Here is a 6,849-nt window from a genome sequence, read left to right as displayed (position 1 = left end):
TTTTTTTAATGCCATTTATCACCAGTCTCAATAAATGTGCTCAGGTATACTTAATGCCATTGGGTCCCTATTGTTTTTGGACAAAGGAAATTTATCATTACACGGGTGTTTTCTCTTTGCATTAGACGATAGTCGCCGTTTGGATCTTTGATATAGTCCCAGATGTAGAAGATTTAGTAACTAGGCCTTCACAGAGAAATAAAAAGCAAAAGTTATCTGACTGGTCACCGGAGGAGAAAAAAGGGTTGTTGCTAATAGAAGACCAACTGCAAACTCATAGCCCAGGTTCTAGCTATTTTATCTTTGTGAATTTCATCGTGCAAGATACCGGCAATAATGGAGGTATTCCTATTCTTCTTAAACTTTGCATTGATTGGTACTCTTTAACCCTCTTGAGTTCTTGTGGTTGGACTAATAATAAAATCGACACAAGACAGATTAACAGGAGAAAACTAATTTCACGTGCCTGAGGGATCATACAGTGATGCTCAAGAGTGATCAGTGATCAAAAGAGGGCCACTTTTGCATCATTTTATGTAAGGAAACAATAAATTTATGAGCATTTGATAGGACAATGAGTCTTAGATTAAGAGCTTAATTAGTAAAGAAATTAAGCAAAATTTAGGCTTGAGGAGTAAATCATTACAGAAGACTCAAGGTTTGTTTATACAGGCTGCTCACCCTGAATGACTTATCTCTGGTGATAAGGAGGTCCCTATCGGCCACCTGTTGCAGGGAGGGTACCCTTCACAGGGGAGACTTATTTTCTATATTTAGAGGCAAAAAGGAACATCAAAGTGTCCCAGAGCTCAGCCTAGAGTCTGACAGGTGGCCTTTGAGCATCCCTACTGAAGCTATTGTGTTTATAATTACCTTCTAGAACTTAGACACTCTTCAAAAATTTATTCAATTATTCAGTGACTTTGTTTCAGTCATATCTGGGTGTGTCACTGCCTCATGCTTGGCTCTAGAAGACGTGTCTTCTGAGTAATGTTTGGACTCTGGCTTCTAGTTGCTATGCTTCTTTTTTTGCTTTGAACATCTTCATTTTAAAGTGTCACCATAAGCCATGATTTTGAGTTCACTGAAATTCAAAGTACATCAAGGTCACTTATTTCATTAACTAGTTAACTTGACAAAGAGTCTCCACTGGACCATGCTGGTCAGGCTCAGAAAGTTCTGTCCTTGCCTAGGCTTCAAACATTGGGATTCTATCGCCTTCCTTGTAGAATCCAATTCTAGCAGGAATTCTGCAGAGTCAGTTTATAAGGATTCCCCATCTTGCCATATCTGAGCCCCCTGGGTATAGAATTAGGTTCCTCATCCTCCACCCCACCCCCCCAGGTGATGTCCGATCACCCCACCTGCATTCAGCAAGGATCCTGTCAGGTGAGCTTAGCCAGGCTCATTCTTCACCTCTGATGTTTCCTCTGAGTAATTTTCTATCCACTGACCACTCCCCTCACCTTGCTCTTTACTATACATGTCCCAATCTCCCTATTGTATTGGCAATTGAGTCCAGATCTATAACAATGTCTCTTTTCCCATATTGCAGTAGTTTTTCTTCATAAAATTTGTTTTTACTGCTCTCACTACTGCCCTGCTCTGCTTTTTTTCTTCAATAACTCTTGGCTTCTGGATGATACGTTTTGGTTCTTGTTCAAATATCTTCAAATATCACTGTAAGCCATAATTTTGAGTTTATTGAAATTCAAAGTATGTCAAGTTTATTCATTTAATTAACTAACTACTGTGAGTATCTGCTGAGTATCAGTTATGTGGCTTGGAAAATTGAACAACAACCTAATTCTACTATTAAAAGTGCCTTCTTTTATAAGACTTCTGGGATTTACAAAGATATTTTGGACACAGAAGGTCATCATAGGCACCCTCATATTCTTTCCAAAGGAATTTTTGTTCAAAAATAAGATGAATTGTTTTCTTATTTTCAATTAACACTCTTGGTATTGACCTCTCATGCATTTTTAAAAGCTGAAATGTTTAAAATGTGGAATGCTTCTGGATTTGTGTGTCCTTGCATAAGGGCCATGCTAATATTCTCTGCATCACTCCACTTTTAGTGTATGTGCTGCCGCAGACAGCATTGAATTTTAAATATATTTTACAGCATATCAATATAAGATTTTGATATTTAGAATTCATGCTTAATCATAGTGTGGTTTTCTAGCTTCTTAGACATCTTACTTCTCAATTATGTCATAACATAACAGGACAAACTTTTATTGCATAATATGAGCATGTATAAATTATAGCTGTGTTCCACTACAGAAATTAAATAAAATTAGATTTTTGGAACTTCTTTCCAGGAACTTATTATTTATTTGACTCTTCTTTTTTCTCCTCTCCCCTCTCCCCTCCCACCTTAAGGAAAGGAGTGGAATGCAGAAGACTAATATTTTCCTAGAGCTAACAAATGTTGAACATGTCTTTCTTTACCATTTTGAAAATATTCATTCCAATTCATTTTATTCATTTTGTAAGGAGAGATTACTTTAACAATGGATTCTGTGTTTCCTTGAAACATTTGCCTTAAACTTCATTTTTCATCTGTATGACACTACAGAAATCTGTCACTGATTTAACAAAGTGCTTAACAATCAAAACAACTGCAGTGAGAGTTTGTTTTATCACAGGGTTCTTAAATTCATTTCAAATACTATTGAAAAATTTATAGCATTCTATTAATTTACCATTCTTGCTAATCTTTTCTGTTAGGGATTCAAACACACATATTCAATTCCCCCCCAACCATGGCACATAGGCAAACAGGTACTCACACACACAAATGTTGCCTTTCCCCCAGTCACACAGTAACATCTCAAAAGATTAAGTCTTTCCTCAGTTGACTGGGCAAAGAGCTACCTTTTCTCACCCAACAGGTCAAGTACTGCAGAGCTATTAGATTGTCTGTAATGGTTTCTGACTTACTGACTTCTTCGAGGAAATCTTAAATTTTGCTTTAAAAGTAACTTGTGGTCTTTTTAAATTTCTACTGCATAGCCTGATAAGGAAAATGAGGTATGGCTTTCTGTGGGAGGAAGGAAGGAAGGAAGGAAGGAAGGAAGGAAGGAAGGAAGGAAGGAAGGAAGGAAGGAAGGAAGGAAAGAGAGAAAGAAAGAAAGAAAGAAAGAAAGAAAGAAAGAAAGAAAGAAAGAAAGAAAGAAAGAAAGAAAGAAAGAAAGAAAGAAAGAAAGAAAGAAAGAAAGAAAAAAGAGAAAGGGAGAGAGAAAGAGAAGTTCTGTAATGTGTTCTGGGTTTTCATTTTGTTTCGTTTTGCTTTGTTTTGTTTTGTTTTGTTTTTGTCTTTTTAGGGCCACAGCAATGACATATGGAAGTTCCCAGGCTAGGGGTCAAATCAGAGCTGTAACTGCTAGCCTACATCACAGCCACAGCAATAGCAATGCAGGATCTGAACCTTGTTGGCAGCCTACACCACAGTTCACAGCAATGCCAGATCCTTAACCCACTGTAGGGCCAGGAATTGAACCCACATGCTCATGGATACTAGTTGGGTTTTGTTACCACTGAGCCACAATGGGAACTCCAGTGTGTTATGTTTTTAAGGCTACCTCTTTGACTTTGGAAGGAGGTTGTTTGGCATTTAACTGTGCTTGGTAGGGGATACATAGATAAAACATTAGCAATTTCTTTAGTTTTGAGGGTCTCCAGCCTGTGCAAAAGTTATCTGGAGGGGACACTGACAAAGTTAAGACAAAGTAGGAGAAGGAACAAATAATAAGGAGTAACATTACAGATACTAATAATGATAATAATAATAAAGGGATAGGTGAAGGAAAAAGGAGTTGATGGAATGCCACAGAAAATTCTTCTCTTGTTGAATCAGTTTTATCATCACATCCATTTCTAGCCAAGTTACTTATAAAATATCATGTAATAAGAAATCTCCTAGAAAAAAAAATGTCTTGCTTGAAAGTTCCTTTCTTGCCTGAAAACATATGTAAGTTTTTGCTTTAAGAAAAAAACTTAACATGTGTATTTTTCTGCTTTGGGGATATTATGCTGGTCTCTTATTTTAGAGGTTTGCTCAGAACTCAGTTTGGATTCACTGTAACTTATTTAACTGGAGGTAGAAGTCAGTCTTTGGGTTGAAATTAAAAACTAAGTACTTAGGAAAGGATACATACCCTACCTGATATGATTAGCTTATAAGGGTTACAAGGGCAGTAAATTTGGGCCTGCTGCTCACTCGGAATTTTGCTTTTTCTTTTCGATGTTAAAGAAAGCTTTATGGATATAATTTAGATACATTAAAATTACCTTCAGTATCCTGAGGTTGGGGCTATTTGTTGAGTGTGGTAATAATGCCTTTCTCATGTTCAGTTGTCCTGGGGACTGTAGGGTGATAGAGACTCAGGAGGCACTAAAGAAAAGAGATGTAAAGGGAAAATCATAGAAGACAAGGGTCATTTTTTTCTTGGCATCATTTCCCCATCTCCCATGATAAGAATGTTCTCCTTCTGGTATAGAGAGAGCATCTTCCTTATGGAAAATTTTATGCCCTGCTTTTAGGTAGAAAGGGGGAGGTCAGAAACCCCTTCCTGCATCTGCTGTTTCTCAAGAGTCTTCAGCACAAAAAATAATCAATGTCCTAAAGTTCCATATTTGGGGACGGCATGTTCTGATCTCCTGCAATTCAAACATATACAGAAGTAGAAAAACATGACCTCCTTGTCCTCATCACCCAATTCCTACAATTATTAATTCAATTATTAAGATTTATTAAATCTTTTCCACCTAAACTTTATCCTTTCCTAATCACTTTTCCTCAACACAAATAATCCTGAAACACAAAAAGACAAAAAAAAAAGGAGTTCCTGTCGTGGCGCAGTGGTTAATGAATCCGACTAGGAACCATGAGGTTGCGGGTTCGGTCCCTGCCCTTGCTCAGTGGGTTAAGGATCCGGCGTTGCCGTGAGCTGTGGTGTAGGTTGCAGACGCGGCTCGGATCCTGCGTTGCTGTGGCTCTGGCGTAGGCTGGCGGCCACAGCTCCGATTAGACCCCTAGCCTGGGAACCTCCATATGCCACGGGAGCGGCCCAAGAAATAGCAAAAAGACAAAAAAAAAAAAATCCTGAAACAGATCTGAATAGGACAGATAATATTTTTTTAAAAATTAAAGTATAATTGATTTACAATGTTGTGCCAATTTTTGCTGGACAGCAAAGTGACCCAGTCATACATATATATACATTCCCCTTTTCATATTATCTTCCATCATGGTCTATCCCAAGATACTGGGTATAATTCCCTGTGCTATACAGTATGACCTCACTGCCTATCCATTCTAAATGTAAGTTTGCATCTATTAACCCAAAACTCCCAGTCAATCCCACTCCCTCCCCCTGCCCTTCTCCTTGGCAACAATAAATCTGTTCTTGTAATGACATTTTAAAAATTGTTTTTGCAAAATATTTCAGGTATCTAAGATATTTTACTTTTCATAAAAAATTTCACCTTCATTATCTTTGTCAACGTTGTTACTATTTTTCTTACAGCTAACGGGTAATGGGAATAAAGAAAGAGGTTGAGTGACTTGTCTTTTTGATTCAGTCTGGATTCACCTAACTGTTCAAGTCAAACACCAAGGAGTCATAAGTTACCCACTTCCTTACTCTTCCAAATGCATTTGGTGACCAATGGCTGTCCAATCTTGTTCTCTTCCCATCCCTATCAGTCTTCTATTCTCCAACTTGTTTATATTCCTTCTGTTTTGTCCCTCTCTAACTATATCTTGATTAGAATGGTTCTAATAATCATTCTGAAACAAATCTGATCATGTCAATACCCGAACAAAATACTATTTGGGGCCAAGGACCCCTGATCAGCAACCCGAAGCTCTGTTAGCTGACATTTTTTTAAATCTTCCTCACAATGTTTGGACATCGACAATACCTCTATGTACAGAGATTTGTCCATAAGTAAAATCGATATTTCCACATTTTAAAAACTGGAGTACTAAAAATAGGGAGATTTGGCACCTTTCCAAATAACTGAAGCCAGATAGCAGATTTTTTTTTTTTTTTTTTTTTAGGACAGGCTATGAGCTCGGGTGTTGCCTTTTTCACTTATTTTGTTGCTTGCCTAAGGGCTGCAATCAGAATCCCATGGTACCACATCTGAGTTTCCCCATTGCCAACATTATCTTTTCTTTTCATGTCCTCAAAGTTCTCCCTATCGAATGATTGAACAGATCACTCCAAATACCATTCCTCTGTATCTAAGCCCTGCCTCCATTCCCAGCTCCACTCCTACTTGGGTTTGTCCAACTCAAGCATCGTTCTCTGTCTGGTGTCACATCTCACAAACGCCTCTGGCATTTGGCTTTTGTGATGTTTTAGGCATATCCTAAAACACCATTTTTGTGCTCTTCATATCTGGCCCTCAATTTCTACATTTCTAATACCTATCAGCAAGTGTGTGCTGTCTTCTTTTGATAAGGTTGCCAGTTCTTGACACAGTACTTGACATACTGTAGGGGTTCAAGGCATGTTGAATGGGATGGTTTAATTATTATTCTTAGACAGGAAGACCTCAAGTGGATTGAGAGGCACTTAGGACAAATTAAGAACAGAACCAGTCCAAAAATACTCTTTGCTACTCATCAAACTTTGGACTTAGGCTAGTTCCTCTAACTGGGTCTCAGAGTGAGTGTTGAGAAATGGAATTCATCTGAGATTCTAAATGGAATTCATTTAATTCTTGGACTACATCACAAACCTATGATCTGTGATTTCTGGATCTTGCCTTTATACTTTGGATCTGAAAATGTTTCTCACTACCTCCTCTCTTTGCCTTTCTTTTCCCTCA

General features: G+C 37.9%; 1 non-coding gene across 1 annotated transcript; it reads right to left on the bottom strand.

Annotated features, from left to right (window-relative positions):
* Window positions 1-2,002: 2,002 nt before the first annotated feature.
* On the bottom strand, window positions 2,003-2,104 carry LOC125117846 (U6 spliceosomal RNA). The gene has a single exon (XR_007132750.1). It is a non-coding gene; the product is annotated as a U6 spliceosomal RNA (small nuclear RNA).
* Between the last annotated feature and the right edge of the window lie 4,745 nt (window positions 2,105-6,849).

Source organism: Phacochoerus africanus, chromosome 16 (assembly GCF_016906955.1).
Source record: "Phacochoerus africanus isolate WHEZ1 chromosome 16, ROS_Pafr_v1, whole genome shotgun sequence".
In the NCBI taxonomy this organism is placed as follows: Eukaryota; Metazoa; Chordata; class Mammalia; order Artiodactyla; family Suidae; genus Phacochoerus; species Phacochoerus africanus.
Note: the sequence above shows the minus strand (reverse complement) of the source record. Positions and strands in the feature narration are given on the sequence as shown.